Here is a 22,796-nt window from a genome sequence, read left to right as displayed (position 1 = left end):
TTGTGGAGCAGAGGATATCCCGGAAGAATGGCTGACTACATCAATAATATTGATCATCATCATTATTAACTGTACAGCTAGCGGAAAAGTACATCTTTAATCCTCAGTGCACATTTTTGTCACTATGGTGATCAGCCACCCACCAGAACTGAGAGGCTTTCATTGCTGAAATAGAACCAAAAGGTATGTGCCAGATTCACATACGTGCAAGCAATCACACATAAACACACAGTCGACTCTTTCAAAATATTACTCTAAGACAGGTTATGTAAGCCTGCAGTTTGCTTGTGGAGACAGAGCTTTTTGTTTCTCACTCCACTGAACTGGGGAAATGCTCTGGGAGAGCATGACGCAGTGCTTTCTCCCCCTCATCCTCTGTCTTGTCTATATTTAATGCTTATACATTCTATTTATCTCCTCACAGGCACAGTCACAGTTGCAATTTAGGACATATCTATGTCACAGTATCAGTCTCTATCCCAAATGTCACACATTTAATCAAATCAAAAAAAAAAGAAGCTAAAAAGCAAAAAGGAAGACCATAGCTTTCGTGACTTCAGGTGGTTGTGCGTGCAATCCTGTTTAGATCCCAGGAGAGGAGCACTTTACTCACAGAGTGGCTGAGTAAAAATAGCAGCACAGTGCTAGCCACACTGTCAAAATGAGTACAAGTATGTGCAGGATATTAGTAATTACAGTTTATGAAATTATAAACAGTGATTATAACAAAAAATTATAACAAAAAAATGTTAAAATATAACATATAAGGTGATAATGCAAAAACAAAAATATAGATTTAATTTAAATGTTTTTGTTATAATTAGTGTTTATAATTTAACTGTAATTACTAATATCCTGCACATATTCATACTCTTTTTAACTAATAGCATATTCATAAAACAGCCAACATTCCTTAACGCCACTGCCTGAAATCTCTCTAATAAAGGAATCTGTGTGTGTGTGTTTGTGTGAGTTTGTATTTCGATTACGTTTGTAAACGCTCATCCAATCGACCTCAAACGTGGAGGGTGTGTGTTACGATACACTGTATAAAAGTGGACGTCGTCATGTCACCCATTGGCAGTGTTGGGCAATAGCGCGTTACTGTAATAATATTAAGTGACTAGTAGTGTAACAGATTATTTTTTCTAAATAATTAATATTATTACAGTTACTAATCAAAGTAAGGCTGCATTACTGCGTCACTGAATGCACCATCTTGATGTGATTGCGCCATTATTGGATGAGATGGTGGCGATAGCAAGCTTGGTTAGCTAGCTGCAGCTGTGATTCACTTTAACTGTGATTTTAACCAGATGCTTATTTTGGCCGACTCCTAATAGGCTTGTTCAACAGCGCTAATTAAATTTACACAGTAATGGGGATACGAGTCTTTTTGCAACCAGAGGGGTCCCCCCTGCTCGCTGTTAGATAGAGTGAAGGTTTAAGGGACTTCCACATTCGCCTCAATTTTCAGACCTGGAGGTTTCCGCTTGGTTGCTGTAGACCTAAGGGAGTGCAGTGTGGCGTTTGGTGCAATTTGAACATGCAACATGTTCAGAATTAATAAATAGCCCATACTACAGAACAGCACTGAGCAGAGCTCTGCAGCAGCGACGGCGAGGAAGGCTCGTGGGGGCACAGCGGAGCTGCTCGCGCAGGCGGGACTTGTGCTCCTCAGCTCTGCAGCAGCAAGAGCGGTGTACACTCGAGGGGACAGGGCATATGCTCTAATGTGGTAGTTAATTGAAACGGAGTTATTGTCATCACGCAGGTTTGATATACTCTATGTTAGAAACGATTGTGTTGAAACAAAGTCGTAAGAGTTAAGAGTTAAGTTCTCCACAGTCACAATTGTCATGTTGTTTCAGTGTCATTAATTATGTGTTATAATTCTGTTGGTCAAGGGTCCACATAAAAATTTGTGTCCAGTTAGCTCAGTCAGTATTGCACATGCCTTTCAATAAGAGGGTTGGGTGTTGGTCCACCCTTACGTGAACATATTTTTTCCCCCTCTTCAAAAAATTAACTATGAAGCATGTGCAGGAGTGTGTGCTGCTCCGTGGTCAGTCTCACTGGGAAAGGTGTACTAAGTTTCCACCAACCACAACCATCTCTAGTGTCTTTATTTCCAGTTTTCAGAGGCAAGGCTGTGAATTTTTTGGGGGGACACACACAGAACAGACAGCAAGCAGACTGCAAGTTGATGTACACAAAAAGTGTTTCTTAAAATTGTAACTGGAAAATAAACAATTCTTGTTGACTTCAGGGAATATCTCCTTGCAGTCCGCAAGCCAGTAGCCAGTGTGTGAGAGAGAGATGGTAAATATAGTGCATGTAAACGTGCTACACAATAGAGAAGGTAAGTGTGTGTGTGTTTTGCTGCAGAGTTTAAAATTTTGCTGCAGAGTTTCAAGAGTTCACAATTCAAGGAAATACAGTATATACACACACTGAATAGAAGGCATTGTGGTTGTGCACAGTACATTGTTAAAGTGTGCAAGAATATTTTGTTATATAAATCCATTAAAAGTAAATTAACTAATTTGCCTTTTATTTCTCATTGTCCTTTCTCAGTTATCCTATGTGTGGGTTCTGCGGTTTTCTCAGCTCAAGTCAACAAGATCTATTGAGCTGTAGACTGCGACACGGAAGAGGAGCTCACTGGCCCTGTGTCGCATTAAAATCACACCATACCAGATCACATTGCAGGACTGTAAGTAGATATCAACCTTTTTCTGTGAGTAATGTGAATTTGGAGAAACTTGGACTGAGCACAGTTTTTTCACTCATCTGGGACATCATTTAAAAAATCTAAAGACTGTGCATTGCCCTGAAATTGTTGAAATTAATCCTGTGCCACTGAGACTTATTTTGTTGACCAGCCTTGTATAACAGTGTAAATTTGTTGTCCCCTCAAAATAACACATCACACAGCCATTAATGTCTAAACCGCTGGCAACAAAATTGAGTACACCCCTAAGTGAAAATGTCCAAAATAGGGACCGATTAGCCATTTTCCTGCCCAGTGTTATGTGACTCCTTAGTGTTACAAGGTGTCAGGTGTGATTAGGGAGCAGGTGTGTTAAATTCGGTGTTATCGCTCTCACACTCCCTCATACTGGTCACAAGTTCAACATGGCACGTCATGGCAAAGAACTCTCTGAGGATCTAAAAGAATTGCTGCTCTACATAAAGATGGCCTATAGGCTACAAGAAGATACACTCACTACATTACATTGTTGCAAAGTGTCATTTCTTCAGTGTTGTCACATGAACAGAAAAAAAAATATTTTAAAAAATGTGAGGGGTGTACTTACTTTTGTGAGATTCTGTACATGTACACTATTTTAAATGACTGTTTTAAAAGCTTACACTGGAATTGCATAATTCCAACATGAATGATACAGTCATGTGTTTCTTTAATGTTTGTTGAAACTAAACATGGAAATTGAAGTGACTTTGTTATCTTTACAACAATAATTAGGGAATATATAGTACATAGAACTCAAAATTGTAAGTTTATATACAAATGAAAGATGATAAGTTATCTGAACAAAATATAATTACTTGGCACAACTATTGATGGGATTTTTCGAAACTTTTTGAGTTGTCCTCAAAACTCAAAAAAAAAAGAACACCTTTGTCCCTCATTTTTAATTCCTCCTTTAGCTTTTTGGCTAGCAGCCGTCTATAACATACAGCTGACCTGCTACACAGTCGTATATTCTCGTCAAAGGCAACAAAACAAGTGACGTTCTGGTAACGCAGGAACACAGCGTCACTTGGATTAGTAACTGCAATATTATTACTGTTTTGGAAATAGTAATCCCTTACACTACTAATTACTAGTGACTGAGTAACGTGTTAATCCAGGATTAAATTCATCAAATATTTCTTCACGATTTGCTAGCTCTCCGTTTGTGTGCACTCAAAAACAAAAATAAACAAATAAAATGTATGGATTTTGCCCACAACACATCCAGCCAATCAGCAACAGGTAGTGCTTGTGCACAAGTGAAAAAGAAATATACTTAAGTAGCACTTTTTTTGGATGCACTTATTATATTTTAATTGTACTATACTAATTGTATATCAAATGTGTTATTTTGGAACAACTTAAAGTATATTAACTGTCATTTTAGAAATACTTAAAGTCAACTTTAAGATAATTGCAATATATTTTAATATACTTGTATAGTTGTGTTAAATTGACCTATTTTAAGTACCTTTATTGTAATTTAAATATACTTTTTTTAAATTAACTTAAAATACCCTTTTGTGCTATACTTATAGAATTGTTTAAATATATTTTAAATGTGTTCCCTGAACATTTTTATTAGCATTTCAGCATTTTAGTAATTTATTACTAGTATACTCCAAGAGCCACTTTTAATATCTTGGGAAGCTGCTTTATGAAACCATTCAGTCCAAGCGCTTACTCAACTGTTGTGAAGGTACTCCGTCACAAGCATACAGTACAAATGGTGGAACCAAACTGAAACTGAAAAATGTCACAATCCTTATCCTTCAAGTGGAAGGACGGTTCCCCTTCGAGGGAACTCAAACTGCGTCGGTTACGACACTATGGGAACGCCTCTAGGCGTAGCAGGTCTGAACGTGAATGAAATCACTCCAATCCTATTGGTTTGTTGCTAGAACGGTAAGGTGTGACGGAATAACCGGAGGAGTATAAAGCACACCTGTACACACTCATCATTAGCTTTTTTCTATTCAGCAGGCGCTCTGTATGTTGTTTGAAGAAAGCTCCAGTCATACAAGCAGTGTGTCTTACCTGAAGAAAAAGTCTACCAGCATGTCCGGCAACCACAAGCACAGAAGGTGTGTTTTTCCTTGCCCTCGGTACATCACGGATGGAGATTCTCATATGATGTGTGTCTCATGTTTGGGGATGGAGCACGCCCGGGCAGCTCTCGAGGGGGCTGCCTGCGGTCATTGCGAAGCCCTTTCCGTACGGGTACTGAGGTCCCGCATGGCTCTCTTTTCCGAGGATGGCCTCCCCGTGGTGGGGGCCCTGCGGCCGCTGAGGCCGCTGAGGCGGCCCGGCGGCTTCACTCATGGGGTTCACAGCTTGATCTGTCGGAGGATTTTGGGAAGGCTGAGGCTTTTTCCCGACCTTCATCCGCTGGCTCCGACGCTTCCTTTCCTCGTTCGGGAGCCTGTTTCTCGGCTTCTCCCGCTCGCGGTTTGGATCCGGAGACGCTGCAGCAATCCGACTCTGAGGAGGTGGACGTGCTCAGCATAGTGGACGATAACTTCCGGGTGTCAGGGCGGTGTCATCAGGCGGCGCCCGACTATGACGAGCTGCTGGAGGTGGTGACTAGAGCCGTGGCTAAGCTCAACATCAACTGGCCACAGGAGAAGCAGACACCACAGGCTAGTGGTAAGCTTGATGAAAGGTTTCTTAAGCACCACGCGCCACCTCCACGCCGGTCTCTGCCGTTCTTTCCTGATTTACATGATGAACTGAGTAAATCTTGGGGCAGACCCTTCTCTACACGGCTTTCCACACCCCGATCACTGAACTACAGTAATGTGATGGGGGTTAGGGACCGTGGATATGGGAGGATGCCTCGGGTGGAGGATGCGCTTGCGAGCTATCTCTCCCCTCGACTTGCGTCCTCCCTGGAGAAGCCGGCGTTACCCTCCAAGCCATGTCGCACCACATCTACGCTCGTGGGGAAGGCGTACATGGCAGCGGGCCAGGCAGGTGCGAGCTTGCACACCATGGCGGTGCTTCAAGCCTACCAAGCCGACCTGCTACAGGAGATGGTTCAGAGGGGGGGTCCCTCTGAGGAAGATCTGGCGGAACTTCGCAGAACCACGGACCTGTCTCTCCGGGCCACCAAAGAAACAGCCCGCTCCATTGGCCGGTCCATGTTGGTTCTGGTGGCCACAGAGCGTCACCTATGGCTCAACCTCGTGGGCATATCTGAGAAGGATAAGAGCTTCCTCCTCGATGCACCAGTGAGCACGGCGGGCCTTTTCGGTGACGCGGTGGACTCGGTGGTGGATCGATTCCAGCACGTTAAGACGCAGGGCGAAGCGTTCCGCCAGTACCTCCCTCACTGGTCTGGACCCAAGGCAGCTGAGGCTGCCAGGCATAGGTCCCTTCCCTCTACGAGCTCCTACCGAGAGGAGAGGAAGCAGAGTGTCACTTCTCGGGGCCCCCCCCGAGGAGCTGGGGCAGCGAGGCGGCGCTCTCAACCTCAGCTTTTTGAGAGACGCGATCTGAGGACCGTCATCCAGTCCCTTTCGGAGCTCAGGGAAGAGGTCCTGAAGGCCGGGGTAGGAGTCTTTTTAGGAGTCTTTTCTCTCTTTTCTCTTTTCAGGAAGTTCTTACTCTGCTGAGGAAAGGGGCCGTGGAACGTGTCTCCCCCCCAGACAGAGACGCCGGGTTCTACAGCCGGTACTTCATAGTCCCCGAGAAGGACGGAGGGCTGCGCCCTATTTTGGATCTGCGGGTTCTAAACCGATCTCTGAGGAGATTCAGGTTCAAGATGCTCACCATCCCCACCATCATGACGCACATCCAATCCGAGGATTGGTTCGTCACGATAGATCTAAAGGATGCCTATTTCCACGTCTCCCTCCGTCCTTCTCACAGGAAGTTCCTGAGGTTCGCCTTCAAGGGTGCGGCTTACCAGTATTGGGTTCTTCCATTCGGCCTGGCACTTTACCTCGCACATTCACTAAGTGTATGGATGCAGCACTGGCCCCGCTGAGGCTCCAGGGCATCCGGATTTTCAACTACATCAACGACTGGCTCATCCTAGCCCAGTCTCAAGAGTTGGCGGTTCGGCATCGAGATGTCGTTCTGGCTCATCTGCTGCGTTTAGGGCTGAGGCTCAACGCAAAGAAGAGTGTGCTGGCGCCCACCCAACGTACTACGTTCCTAGGGGTAGTATGGGATTCGACAACGATGCGGGCACAATTGTCTCCGGCACGTGTCAACACCATATTGGCTGCTATGAAAGGGGTGAAGTTAAGCCACGCCATCACTATAAAACACTTTCAACGAGTGTTGGGTCTCCTGGCGGCTGCGTCCAGCGTAATACCATCTGGACTGCTGCACATGAGACCCCTGCAGTGGTGGCTAAGGACCAAGGGTTTTTCCCCGAGGGGAAATCCTTTCCGTCTGATTTGGGTTACGCGCAAGTGTCTTCGTTCCCTATCAGTTTGGAAGGAAACTTGGTTCCTGTCCCAGGGGCCCGTGCTGGGAGGGTCTTGTCGCCGGCTGGTCATTTCAACAGACTCCTCCCTCACGGGCTGGGGCACGGTCAATTAGCTGATGATTCATAGTAGCTTCAACTAAACTGAATTTATACAAAAAATGACAACTGTGGTGATGTCTTTACAGACTATATGGGCAGGAATAATGATTACAGTGACTATAACTTACTGTAAACATGGACATGTGAGTATTAAGGTAGACTATAAAAATGTGAACCTTCAGCACACAGACAGCAACATATTAGTTGCATTTATTACTCTGATAAAGACCTCAATGGTCATTTTAACAGTGTAAAAGCAGAATTGAGGGCTCACCCACACACGCACAGGCCTGCCTTGTTAAAATCTCATCCATCAAATTCCAGCAACAGGTTACTGAGATTGTACATCACCAAAATTTTAGTAATATTAAAAACTGCCTTACAGCAAAAAGCAATACATTACTGTAACGTTAATTGCCAACACTGTTTATAAGGCAGACGAAAGTTGCTGTCTCCATTATGAAGCTATTAAAATGCTAATTAACGTTAGCTAACAATATATTAATCCACTTGCTAGCATTAGCTAATGCACACCAGAGCTATCCACCAAGAAAAATATTTCCAAACCCAGAGTGAGCTCAGCTTTAGTTAACTTACACAATTGTGTTGTCTTGCTAGAAAGACTTTGGCTGGCAGTCGCTGCGTCTGTCCTCTCCTGCTTGTACTTGCCAGGCACACCTCTTTAGCTCTTTTCACATTTAACTTCTGCAGGGAGCTGACTGGATATTCTTCTCTTCTGTGTTCTTTTCTTATTATGTCTGTGGTGTCCACCTTCCAAGTCCAAGTCGGTAAAGTAAAACAAAGGAAACCTGAGAAACAAAATGATTTCTGGCCAGAAATAGCTTCCCTCGCTCAACGACAGTAAGCACGTTGACTTTCACGCTGTGTGATTGGGTCGTCGATTTGAAAACCTTGATTCTGATTGGTCCAATTGAATGCACTGCGCTAGTGGGCTGGGCGGGAGGGCACACTTCGCCCCGGTGTACCGTTTACACACAGAAACAAGTATAACTGCATTATGAACTGAACTGAACTGCTTTTGAAAAATATATTTTAATGTTAAAAAAATATGTTTTAAAAATCATACTTCTGGAAATCAGGCTGAAACATGTGGCAATTACATATATAATTACAATATTTTGCAGTAGCCTACACAATGAAGCATGTTTTGCATAAATATATTTTTAACCCACTAAAAGTGTAATTGTTTAACAATGTACTTCCACAAAGTACACCTAAATAGTATTTACTAAGAGTTAAATAAATATATTTTTAATAAATAGACTAAAATGTTGTAAAAGATATACTTTTCTTGAAGCATATTTATTAAAAGTTTAATTAAGTATGTATTTATTACCAATTTAGTCAAAGTATACTGTTGAGAAGTATGTTAAAGCTCAGGAGAATATGTCTTTAATATACTTGTAGTAAGCATGTTAGAAGTATGAAAGTACTATAAGCATACTATGTGTTTCAAGAATATTTTCAGTGCCTTTAAGAGCACTTGTTTTTGACCTGGGTGCACAGGAGTAATGGGGAGGTGGGCATTGGGAGAGAGAGTTCTATACACTCTAGGCACTGTGAAGAAAGAGAGACGGTGCCAAAGAGAAACAGCCAAAGAGAAAAAGGTCTGAAGATTATTTGAGAGGAAAGTTATATGACCAGGCAAGGGCGAAGGCGTTTCAATGCCGGAGGAACCTCAGAGATTTGAAGGGAGTGGTGTATTTGTTTGGCAGTTGAGTTCAAATGACAATAATCCTTCTGTAGAATCCCTCTCCCTTTAAAGGGACTGTAGAATGGAAACTGTATTTCACTTGGCATAGTTGGATAAAAGTGCATTTAACTGACATACCATGAGCCTCAAACGCTATTGTTTCCTCCTTTATATGTAAATGTTGCGCATCCAAAATAGCCCCGAAAAACGGGCGAATGCCCCAGAGTTACATAGACCATCCACGTTCCACGTTCCAGAGTTAGTGGTCATTCAAGCTCATAAAGCTAGAGCTGGAGATTGTGCAGTGCAGTTTGTCTGACAAAAAGTGTTTTTACAGTTATGAAGGAAAGGTAAATATTTTCTGTTTTTCCCTCTGATGTCCCCTGGCTGCTCTGCCTCCAGTCTGTGATTTATGACGTTTCGTAACGGACAGATAGCTTTACCTGTTGCTAACGTTACGGGTTGCTAACCACTAGCTGTTGCTGACAGTAGCTTCTGTTTTCAGCTGGCTCTAAACCAGCGTTCTAAACACCAACACATCCATAGAACACTAAGCTTTCACTCTGGGCAGAATCAGAAACGGCTAGTCTCACATAGCAGGACAAGAAGGTTAGCCGGAGATTGAACGGTGAAGCTAACCAAAGCCTGCATGGAGGGTTCCATGCCATCAGTGATTGGTGTTTGGCAGGTGGGGCGGGACCAATAACAGAGAAAGGAGAAGCGGAAAGCAGCATCACTACACTAGACATTACATTGTTAGTGTACAGTTGTGGTTACAATACTTATATAATATAATATTGATTGATTGCCGTCGGCTTTAAAGACATTTAAACTGGTATAAAGGACTGGATAATCTAGGACACAGAGCAGAACAATACTACAGTATTGCTTATAATCACATAAATATCATGCCTGATTATGCTAAAAAAGCACTTCTTTGTCCATTATTGTAATTATTTGGTTACAAGATCCATTAAAGTTTCACAAAGACATACCTTTGCTGTGACCACCGACATAAAGTTATGTGAATTTGCCAAGATGGCAACGGCCTGCTTCGCCCACATTGAGCTTCAAAACAGCTCGTCACAAATCTACAGGTAACGTCATGAACACTGCGCCCATTTTTTTAATGCAGTCTATGGCTTGAGTATGCAACCATTGCCGCAAAACACCTTGTGAGTCCAGAAAGTAATTGGCTGGTATTCTCATTCGCTCCTTCATCCAGTCACTCAGTGTAACCATGATTGCCCTCTGGAGACCATTAACAGGCATGGCAATGTCTACACACACAACATGGATAATTCCCTGGTCTAATGTCAGCATCATTAATGTGGTCCTCTCTCTATGGCACTGTCAAGTTATTTAGCTACCACTCATCATAAGCATGTCTCAAAGCCTTTACATACTATATCGAGTAGTCAGCACATTACATCGCAATAAAGTAACCAAAACTAGTTAGATTCCTAAATCATCTTTCCAAATGTATACTGGCGGTTCTTATGATAGCATATTGATGATTTTGGCAGCAATACCTTGCCATAATCAACATCACTAGAAAAAAACAAAAGAGAAGAGGGAGAAAATACATGAAAAATAACAGTGTCCATGGTGATACAGAGGTATATATAAATTCACAAAAAATTACTTTGGCACGTGTTTAGGGAAAAGATTGTTGCTATAGTGAAGCAAATTCCTTGAGTAGAAGAAACAAGAAGAATATGTGTAAGAGTTCCTAAAAATAAGCTACACATTTTTAACGATATTGAATTGCTTTGTTTTGAAAGTCATCCCAGTGTTAAGGTGTTATGTTTACCATTATTATCATGTTTGTTAAGCATGTTAGCATGCTGTAATTTTGCATTACAATGTGTCCTGTATAGGGCTGGACAATAAAACAATAACAATAATTATCGCAATATGATTTTTTCAATAACAATATGACAAATAAAATAAATATTCAATAAATGTTTGATTTTATTCACTTGAATCATACACAAATTAGGAATTGTTTTTTTTTATTAAGATGTTAAGATTTGGTTGAGGAAAAAGGACTGAAAAAAGCTTTTGCTTAATTTCACTCATGCATATTTGCTCACAAAGATTTTTTTCATAATTGTTTTGAATGTTCCACCTCAGATTTGTGAAGTGATCCACTGTTTTGCATCAAGTGTTGACCGTAAAGAAGAGTTTAAATCACAGTTAAACATCGAAAAAAAGGCGATTTGATACTTATCGTGATAATTATCGATATTGAAAGATGTGGAACTTTTTATTGTGATAACATTTTTGGCCATATCATCCAGCCCTAAGCCCTGCCTGTGGGAAACATGAATTGACTGACAGACCAAGAGTGCCATCCATAGAGCTATGCTGCTCGCGTGGCTAAAAATCACAGTACAGAGCAACAACAATGAAACAACATGTCAGTTAAGGAAGAAATGTTGAGAAAAAGAAAATCAGTTCATTAAAGTTCTTCTGCAGCACTACACAACAAGACGCCGCCTCTTTTGCAGGTGGTACTTGTGTAGGTACAAAAGGAAGTGCTGAGAAAGCTCTATTCACATAAAGTAGATAAGTGTTACTTGTGCTGAACACTGCATTACAGCAGAGTTGAAAGTATAAACATAATTCATCACAGCCTTTAGGGCACAAACGCAAGAATGTGCAGATTAGAAATGAGACACAAATTGTAGCTGCCATTAGAAGTTTGTTCATTTGCTTGTGTTTAGTCTGACCAATTGGCAAGCCGCCACAAAATTCACTCCTAGTGCAGCCTGCGGAAGAAATTTGTTTAATTATCCATGGCAGCTGCTGTCCTGTTCAGGTCCACCGGGGACAATTAGGACGTGTGACTTAACAAACACCAACCACCACTCCAATCAAATACAGTGGCAGGATTTACGGCAGTACAATGCCGGCTCAAATGGCTGTACAGAAACCAAAAAATTAATCTTTTTTTATGCTTTGCACCTCACCACCCACCTTACCTCCTACTCAGTTGCATAATGTATGAGGTTATTTAACCACTCTCATCACGTTCCCATGACAATAAGTAAATGGTTAGATTAATACATACACACATTGACTAACCTACATCAGTTATTAATTTAATTTCACATCAAAATCATTGTTTGATTATTGTTGAGAAACATTTTTTGGGACACATGCAGCTAAATAGTCAACTAATTTCCTTAGATAATGAAGTCATCTCCTTATTTCCTTTTATCAGTAATTTCCTTGATATAGTTCTACATTTCCTCCCTGCTCTGCTTGATCTTTGTACTGAGCAGAGTCCCTGTGGACTGAAACACTTCCACCTTCAACATGTGCCACTATGCACATAGCACCTAATTAAATAGAATTTAATATTTTTAATTTTTAATTTTTATTTAAAATTCATCTGAGATTTTATGGCATTTTTCTACTCGCTAATCTCAAACCTGATTCTCTCTATCAAACAATTATATTTATGAGGGTTTTTTAAAGACTTGGCGAGTTTCTGTTTAATCAAATAGACTTCCTCTCAGTCTAACCCTTTAAGGACATACTGCCACAATGACATGAGCGCTGTCTTGTACCAGATAGTCTGACACCTGGTGTTGTCAGTGTATCCTTCAGATACCTTGCAGAAATATAAAACAAAACAAATGTTTTCTTCATTCCTCTGGTATAATCTTATCTGAAAACTCAATCATCAAGATTATTTGTCTTGAGTCCATTTGGTATTTCTGGTGAAGTCAACAGAGGGAAAACTATTTTATACTGCCATCTGGTGGAGATACATTGAGAGAACCGAACAATTACTTTGCTGTTCTCTTTGAGAAAGGTTGCAACACAGACTTAGCATTACATTCTTTTGAATCCACTCACTGAAAAATGTTCATGTGTCAGCCAAGCAGGTGCAAGCTATTCAGATCTATGAATGCTGCCCTCATGAAAATGCAGCAGCTTCACCATGGCCAGACTAACCCACTAGGGGGCCCTGTGGCATAAATTAGCTATGGGCCCACATTGACTCCTGTTGGTGGTAATGTGCTCAACACACATATGTTTAGGGGTATGCGCCACAGTTACAAGACAGGTATAAAAGACCACGCAACTGGACCCGATGTTTTGGGCTCCCTGAGGATCTGGGTCCCCAGGGAAGTTGCCATCTTTGCCTGGTTGGTGATGGATCAGCACTTGACAAAATCACTACAGTTGGCATCTTCAGAAGATCGTTGTAGTGGAATTACACACAATGGTGCTCCCCTGCCTCAGCAGAAAGCATGCCACTGCTACAGTGTTCTTGGCTTTTTGTCAGTGATTCCTTTGTACCTCTGCTCAGTGCACTTCTACTCATCCTGTTAAGGCAGAAAAGTATTCCATGCTGTCATCTTTCTCTACTCAGACAAACACCTCTCTCCCACATTTGGTGAGGGGTTTTTCCTCACACCCACTGTAATGAATAAAATTCCCGCAACACTGCATTCCCAGTTTTTAAATTAATATATGCTAGCATTTGTGGTTGTTCTGACTGGTGTCGAAGTCAATAACAATATGAGTAAATCCCTAAAAGAATGTATTTGTTAACACAAGTTTATTGCTGGAAGAAATATTTACCGGGCATTTCTTTTTAAAATATAAATATATATTTTGGGGCTTTTTGTCACATATTTTTTTACACTGCAATGTATTCATATTAGGAAATTGTTTGACATTTTGTGAAATACGCTTATTTGATTTCTTGCTGAGAGTTAAGAAGATTGATACCACTCTTTGTATGGTAAATAGGAAAATACTGCCAGCAGTTAGCTTAACTTAGCAAGGCGAATGGATACAGGGGGAAACAGCTTGCCTGGCTCCATTGATCAAAATCCATTGAGATCAGCATCTCCAAAGCTCGCTGACTAACTCACTGAGAAAACTTACTGAGCTCAGCCAAGAACAGCCAGTATATCACCGACCATAAATTCACCATGTGCTTACCATGTGTAACAAACAAGATATAACGTGTTTATTAGTAAGCTGTAGAGGTCCTTTAGAGGGGAATTGGACACAGCAAGGCTAGCTTTTTCCTCCTGTTTCCAGTTTTTGTGCTAAGCTGTTGTGTTCTGTCTCAGGAACTTTTACCTCCTTGATTAGACAGTTTAACAATGTTTGCCATTAAAAGTTCACCCTTCATTTGTCTGCCAGATTCATAAATTATCACAGATTTGTAATGATGGTCTTCTTCTATTTTATTTATGGTTGTCCATAAATATAATTAGTGTTTCTTTGGCAACTCTCCCTATTTGTCCTTCCTTATTTTATCATGGTTTCAACCCTGCAGTTCTTTGTGTTCCTTAAATGATGCAGACATGGCAACCGTATGAAGCAGTCTCCAACCATACTAACACTGTACCTATGTCTATCTGGTTGAATTGTCTGTGCTCCATTAACAAGAATAAATAATTGTTCTAACACACACAGATACACACCAAAAAACAACAACACAACTATTGACACTGAGATAAAAACAATGCTCTATGTAGAGCAGGCGGGGTTTTATTTATCTTTGTGCTGTCGCGATACGTAGGAACGTAGGAAATAATAATGTAAGAGTAAACGGAGATAACAATGAAAGTATAATGAAACAAGCACAATATTGGAATAGAACACTTGTAAGCCAGTGACACATTTTCATAAAACACATGATGACGCACATTGCATGGAGACATTGTGTTGCAGCACATTAGTTATCATCAAACATTTACAGAAGCACAGAACTTCGATAAGGTTTAAATGGGTAGAGACTATTCATCAAAGGCACTTGCGATTACAGTATAAATGCATTTTAAACCAGAGCTAATGCATCACGTCCCTAATTATTATATTATCTTTAGATACATAATAACCTCCTTTTGCATTAATTATACATTATGTAATAATATATGACCTATGATATGCATTAATTATAAAGCACATTTTTATATACAATATGTAGGTAGATACATTTCAGAGCTTAAAGACAAAGATTAACAATTTTATTTTTGGCAACCAATTAATGACATTTTCAACTATCATTATATTTTAAAACAAAGGAACAATCAGTGTAATTTACCATCACAAATGCATACAAACAAAAAACATGAGAAGAACAAAGCAGAAGCTGTCTCTGACTCATTTTACAGAGGACAGCTCCAAAAAACATCCTCAATTTCACACAATCCATCTCTTGGTGAATAGTTGAAATATCAAGCTGCATGGTCTGCAGTGGCAGTAGTTGTTAGCGCTTGTGTGGAGCAAGAACATAGATGCATAATGAATTTGTGTAAATCTTGGTGGCTAAATTTGGCTTCAGATCATTATTCATTTTTAACTAATCATTAAAAAAATGTTGGAAATATATATGATCTTTCCAGCGTTTTGTATTCAAATAGGTGTCTTGCTAATAAAAGAAACGCATTCACATTTTCCAGGACTGAACACACCAGTAAATATATGCATTTAAAGTATTTAAATTAATCAATTATATACAGGTGCTGGTCATATAATTAGAATATCATCAAAAAGTTGATTTATTTCAGTAATTCCATTCAAAAAGTGACTTGACAAGAAGTAACTTGTATAATGCATACATTCATTCCACGTAGACTGATATATTTCAAGTGTTCATTCCTTTTCATTTTGATGATTATAACTGACAACTAATGAAAACCCCAAATTCAGTACCTCAGAAAATTTGAATATTGTGAAATGGTTCAATATTGAAGACACCTGGTGCCACACTCTAATCAGCTAATTAAAACACCTTAAATGGTCTCTCAGTCTAGTTCTGTAGGCTACACAATCATGGGGAAGACTGCTGACTTGACAGCTGTCCAAAAGACGACCATTGACACCTTGCACAAGGAGGGCAAGACACAAAAGGTCATTGCTAAAGAGGCTGGCTGTTCACAGAGTTCTGTGTCCAAGCACATTAATAGAGAGGCGAAGGGAAGGAAAAGATGTGGTTGAAAAAAGTGTACAAGCAATAGGAATAACCGCACCCTGGAGAGGATTGTGAAACAAAACCCATTCAAAAATGTTGGGGAGATTCACAAAGAGTGGACTGCAGCTGGAGTCAGTGCTTCAAGAACCACCACGCACAGACGTATGCAAGACATGGGTTTCAGCTGTCGCATTCCTTGTGTCAAGCCACTCTTGAACAAGACACAGCGTCAGAAGCGTCTCGCCTGGGCTAAAGACAAAAAGGACTGGACTGCTGCTGCGTGGTCCAAAGTTATGTTCTCTGATGAAAGTAAATTTTGCATTTCCTTTGGAAATCAAGGTCCCAGAGTCTGGAGGAAGAGAGGAGAGGCACAGAATCCACGTTGCTTGAAGTCCAGTGGGAAGTTTCCACAGTCAGTGATGGTTTGGGGTGCCATGTCATCTGCTGGTGTTGGTCCACTGTGTTTTCTGAGGTCCAAGGTCAACGCAGCCGTCTACCAGAAAAGTTTCAGAGCACTTCATGCCACCTGCACACAGTGCCAAAGCTACCAGTACCTGGTTTAAGGACCATGGTGTCCCTGTTCTTAATTGGCCAGATTGCCTGACCTTAACCCTATAGAAAATCTATGGGCTATTGTGAAGAGGAAGATGCGATACGCCAGACCCAGCAATGCAGAAGAGCTGAAGGCCACTATCAGAGCAACCTGGGCTCTCATAACACCTGAGCAGTGCCACAGACTGATCGACTCCATGCCACGCCGCATTGCTGCAGTAATTCAGGCAAAAGGAGCCCCAACTAAGTATTCAGTGCTATACATGCTCATACTTTTCATGTTCATACTTTTCAGTTGGCCAACATTTCTAAAAATCCTTTTTTTGTATTGGTCTTAAGTAATATTCTAATTTTCTGAGATACTGAATTTGGGATTTTCATTAGTTGTCAGTTTTGATCTTCACAATTAAATGAAATAAACATTTGAAATATATCAGTCTGTGTGGAATGAATGTATACATCATACAAGTTTCACTTGTTGAATGGAATTACTGAAATAAATCAACTTTTTGATGATATTCTAATTATATGACCAGCACCTGTATATATACTATGTTGACATTTGGCAAGTGATGCAAGTATGATAATGATTTGGCAAAGATTTTAAGTACATGAACCAGTCTTCAGTGGCCTATAAAAACATAGAAAGAAAAAGCGCAGGTCTAAATGGGGTAGACTTAATTGTAAAATAAAAAATATTTTTTGGGGAATTACGCTTAATGGTTTTCTTGCTGAGCGTTAACATCTTGTAACCAGGTTCCGCCATGTAGCATGCTCAATTGTTAATTGACCTCAGAGTGAAAAGGGGCAGGACCTGGGATCAGTCAATTAACCAAGATTAGCATAACCACTGTAAGTAGGGAGAAACTGGCTTCCATATCAGCAATTCTGAATTTTAGTAATAAACATGTTATATCTTGTTTGATCATCACATCATTTGTTACAGCAAGTAGAATTTAATTAGTATATACTCTTATTATTTCTTGGCAGGCAGCAGTGACTTTCAGAGGCAACTCTTTTACATCAAACTCTTAGAGACTTTTACTGTGCTGGAGATGTACAGCAAATGACTGGGAACAGTATTACAAGTTCATCAGACTCAGTTGCATTTAATGCTACCTATAAATGTTCCTGCACCTCCATTCTCACTTTTTACTTCTCTGCCACCTGACCTGAATTACAGTTAATAATTTTTATGACTTCCATTTTATATGTCACTGTGCAGCTGCTGGCTTGATTGCTTCCACTTTCAGACATTATTTTCATAAATCTGAGTGTGATCTGATGTCTCCTCCTCTGCAGCACCCCCTCCTCTACAAAGTTGAGGCAAGTAATCAATTCATCCCAGTAGGGATTTCGTTAGGCTTCCCCCGCTTCAACATTTCCCTGACATCAACCTACGTCAGCTACCATCGACGGCACCAAGGCTCACATTAAACTTTAATTACAATCCCACTCAGCTTGCCTTGTCTTGTTACTGACAATGCTTGAAAACCATTTCTATCTGCACATTACCACTGATGGTCTTCTTCAATCATTTAAAGGATGAAATAAAGCCAACACATTACTAAAATTCATTGTACAGGACAGCATATATTGATTGCCTATACAAAGTGGAGTTTAAAGAGTCTAATCAGCATAAATGATTTACTGGGTTTAGAAAGAAATTACTACATACATACAATACATTTATTATTCTGCCTTTGAATGAAGAAATCATTTATTTAATATAACAACTATAAAATTACTTCAAAGCAATTGCTTAATTAAAAAAGACGACATGGTATCATGGCTAATCCAATTGCCCATTGCCAAGTTATCTTTCACAATTTGTCAAGCAGACTTTTACACAGATATAGACACTGAATTTCCTCATCATCTTTTCTCATCCTTATCTTGCACCACTGAACACAAGCAGGGTCAAGATACTTCAACTTCAACTAATCCCAGCAACATATACAGCACATAAAAGTCGCAAAGTTATAAAGATAATTTCATAGATGCAGATTTACTGTAACTGTATTTAGTTAATGTTATGCAGTGTATGGCCCATAGACTTGTTATTGCCATTGTAAATTCTTTCTCGTCATATTTTGGAAGGTTAGACTGTGTTGCATGTATGAAACATCCATGAGGTCATTAAAGTCATCCTGCTTAGGTCAAGTCAAACATACACATATTGTACATATCAAATCAACTTGCTGGTTACTTATTCACTTTCATTGGCATGGAATTGGGGAGAGAAAATTAACAATTTGCAAACTTTTAACCACCCGTGTCTCCATGCAGCTTGCTGGGAAACTTACTGAGTCATCTATTCATTTCACTGAGCTCTGATTTGCCTGCTTTTTATTTATAAACAGACGTACACTACTGTGATTTTCACCGATTTGAAAAATGTGATGTAATGAAGAAGTACAGTAACAAAACAATTATGCACATTCATGATGTTGTGGCTTGAGTTTCACACAAATTGTATCATCTTTGGCACCATACTGTACCCTAAACATCTAACTGATATTGAAAATGGTTAGCTAATCAGTTACTGAGTAGTGGGACAAGTTTGTAATTTTCAACATTTTGCTGCCGTTCTACAGTCCAGCAATGAAAGAACAGATCCCTGGCATTTCATCTTGGTTCATCAGGGATACTGTGCCTCTTGTGTAGGGTGAGGCTCCTCCCCTCACTTTCTTTCTTAACTGCGCCTATATGTTTTTCAGACTGGAGGGAAAGCCTCTGTCCCTTACTAATGCTCAGTCGTTTATGCACAGACACATGAGCAAGCTGCAGTTTTCTGCGAGACAGTCCTCTGCAGCAAAGCAGCTCTCCATAGGCCCTGCGGAAATCCCTGTTAAGGGCTGGATACAGGATAGGGTTAAGAGCTGAGTTAAAATAGCCCAGCCACAGGACCACAGAGTGAAGTGTGTTAGGGGGGTTTTTCTTTTCCTTTATGCCTATGCAGGTGAAGAAGGTGAAGTAGGGGAACCAGCAGATGACAAACGCTCCCAGTACAGCTGCCAGGGTCACTGTAGCTTTGTGCTCTCGGGCTATGGCTGCAGTTGATGCTGTGCGTGCAAATGATGGAGTGGCAGCACGAATACGCCGCACCTGAAAAGATCAGTTAAGAGAAAGTTACATAGCCAGAGGACAAAGAAAATGAAATTAACTCACTGATAATGGATTTAATTCAGCATTACATTGCAACTGACGATGTCTCTCTGAATGATATCTTATTGTCAGCCTCAGACAGTAGCATAAAGTAATGTGTGCCTTAAGTCACGACCTTTTATATTCAACCTCAGCATGTTTTACAGAATGATAATCAACACTGACCTGTTCTCGTGCCACTTTGAATATGCACAGATACATTTCACACATAAGCAGCAGAGGCAGGTAAAATGCGCCAAAGGCAAAAAGAAGAACATAGTTGTTATTCCATTCAAACTGGCAATAACGTCCCTCCTTGTCCTCATCCCCCATGCGCCAGTCCAAGTGCTGCACGCTGTAGTCCGCTGTGTTCCAGCCCAGGTGGATGGGCACAAAGGACACAGCCAGTGACAAGGCCCAGATGGCGATCATGGCCAGTGTCACGCTTAGAGGGGTAACTCTCCGAGAGTAGCTAAGGGGAGCTGAAATGGCTAGGTATCGGTCCACACTGATGGCCAGCAGGGTCAGGATGGAGGATTCACACAGCAAGACATCCAGTGAGATGTAGATGTTACACAGGGCTCCTCCGAGGGGCCATTTTCCGCTGCGCAGCTCCACAGTGGCAGACAAGGGCAGCACCAGCAGGCCTAGCAGGAGATCTGTCACTGCCAGCGACACTATGAAGGAGTTAGAGATGCGCCACAGTCGACGGCTGAGCCAAACAGCCAAACATACCAGCACGTTCCCGCCAATGATCAGAATGATAAAAAAACACAAGAGCTAGCCAGCGGAGAGCTGTAGAGATCATGGTGACCTCTTCCTCAGGCACAGGGCCACAGTGCTGCTGTTGGTATAGAGATTGTTCAAACAAGCTCATCAACTTTTCCATGGCCCCTGTGTATACAGGTAATCAGGTTCAGGTGGATCACAGAGTGGAAAGCAATTCCCAGCCATCATCTTTTTTGCACAGTGCTGCAGTTGTTGGCCTCCAAAGTAAAGACTTCCCTGATGAAGAACCATGATTATTACATAAGAATTAATATATCAAATCAGATAATACGCTACAGTATATAATCCATAAGTGACATGGCTTTATTAATAACTCCAATTTTATGCCAGCAAATTTAGTTCTTACCAACTTGGATGTACTGCATGCTTTTTAGGCAAAATGCCTGCTAAAAAATGTTGCTACCCTGTGCTTGATTGGTAATTGTTACAGATGTCTAAGCTGATTTTAACTAAATGGGACTTAGCTGAATGTATACATATGACCTGTAGTGTCTAAATTCTCTGCATTGTACACTGGCATCCGCATTTATTCTCAAAATAGGAGATAAATTAACCAACTTTTTTGCAGGGAATGGGTTTGGCATTTAGGTGGTGTCACGTGTAGATAAAGAGAATGTGCCTTTGTATAAACACATGTTGAGGTCGGGGAGCTGTCCCCTGGAGACGGGAAAATTTACTTGCTAGAGAAAGCATTTGCTACTTTGCATCACTGTCTGGTTAATTCAAAACAAGCTCTTAAAAACAATCATAAAACATTCACAGTCTAAAGGAGTAAAGAAACAAATCCAACCCTCCAGTCTAAAAAAAATAAAAAAAGATGCCGTGTGTCCAACCACATACCTTTTTTGGAAAATGTTTTTCTGTGAGGTGTTCTGTCAAAGCTCCAGCTGTCGTACCTTCCAGGAAGGCCTAGCTTTTTTACATTTTTATTATCAGACTACTTCCTGCATCACTTGTCCTTTTTACGTGTGCAGCCTCTAAGGAAACTTTACTAATAAACAACTCCAATATGTGTCTTCCATGTGTTGCTCTTGCATCATCAGCGAGCTTTACAATACGTACAGTAATGCTGTGTTTCTAGTGTTTTACAAGTAAAAATAACGCCAAAATAAAATACAAACTGGCATGATATGTGCACGACCCAGAAGGGCTCTGCAGAGGGTGATTAAATCCGCTTCAAGATCGTTGGCACCCATCTACCGAGCATCAGTGATATCAGAGTTGAGGTGAGGTGCATGCGCAGACCAAGTACCCAGGCAGCCACAGCCTTTTCACCCTGCTGCTGTCTGGCATGAGATGCAGAAGTATTCACTGTTGTACCAACAGAGTATAGAGCAGCTTCTTCCCCCAGGCTGTGAGACTCCGAAAATCACCCTCAGCACCCCACCATGTAAAATTGTTTTATGACTTGTTATTTACCCACCCAGCCATCTAGTGTATATAGGTTATGTATACTCTGTTTATGTAAGTGGCATAAAGGGAACTACAACTTCATCTTGTTATACGACCCTGTGTTGTAAAACGATACATAAATTTACTTGTACTTTGTACCTTGAAAGTAGTCTTTTATTGTAAATATCACATGCACTCTCGATCCAGATACATGCAGCCAAGGCTTTAAACCTTATGTAACAGCCATTCATTTTTTTATTCTGTTATTTTTTAAATTATTTGTCATGAAAGTTAGCTTAAAGGACACAAAAGTATATGTTGCATCTTCAAACTTTTAAATAGGCAAAAAATATGAAGATTATAAGAAGATTTAGAAGATTTGAAAAACAAACTTTCTGCTACTGCTTTATGTTTTATCTCTTATCTTTTTTATCACTGTGCGCTTGAAGCGATGAGCTTAACAAGGAGGAACGTGCATAATCACCTACTTACGTACTTTTCATACTAGGTTTGATTTCAAATTGAGTATGTAGTGTGTTCCATCTGCATAGTATGTGGATTTAGTGTATGCAAGAAATGCCTGAAGTATACTAGATTAGCAAGAATGTCTGAGTATGCGGCGTGAGCTTACTGCGCATCACTCAGCTGCCCCATAATGCATTGCTTCTCTTTAGACTATCCAGTGGCGGACTGCAAGGCAGATGCTTGCACCACCTGTAGTTTGTTTTGTTTTTACAATTTTTTCTGCTGTTTCATAACTAAATTAACTTTGAGTATGTTTGAGGCGTGAAATCAACTGCATAGATATTGAATTTGCAGCAGATGACTTTAGCTCCATTTCAATACTGTACGTATTCATTCTGTTTAGCGCGGCTTTTGGTAAACTTTACAAGATAACGCACATAGACAGAGACAAACGCTGAGAAAGTCTGCTGGTAATGGCATACTTAACCAT

The 22,796-nt window shown here is 40.6% G+C and overlaps 1 pseudogene; it reads right to left on the bottom strand.

The window, feature by feature from the left end:
* Positions 1 to 18,589: 18,589 nt before the first annotated feature.
* Positions 18,590 to 22,018, bottom strand: LOC119884748 (annotated as a pseudogene).
* Positions 22,019 to 22,796: the final 778 nt, after the last annotated feature.

The sequence above is a fragment of the Micropterus salmoides genome, unplaced genomic scaffold (genome assembly GCF_014851395.1).
Source record: "Micropterus salmoides isolate LMB-PRFRI ecotype aquatic unplaced genomic scaffold, ASM1485139v1 Ms_hic_scaffold_3647, whole genome shotgun sequence".
NCBI classification, from domain to species: domain Eukaryota; kingdom Metazoa; phylum Chordata; class Actinopteri; order Centrarchiformes; family Centrarchidae; genus Micropterus; species Micropterus salmoides.
The sequence above is the reverse complement of the archived record's forward strand: the minus strand, read 5'-3'. Positions and strand labels throughout refer to the sequence as shown.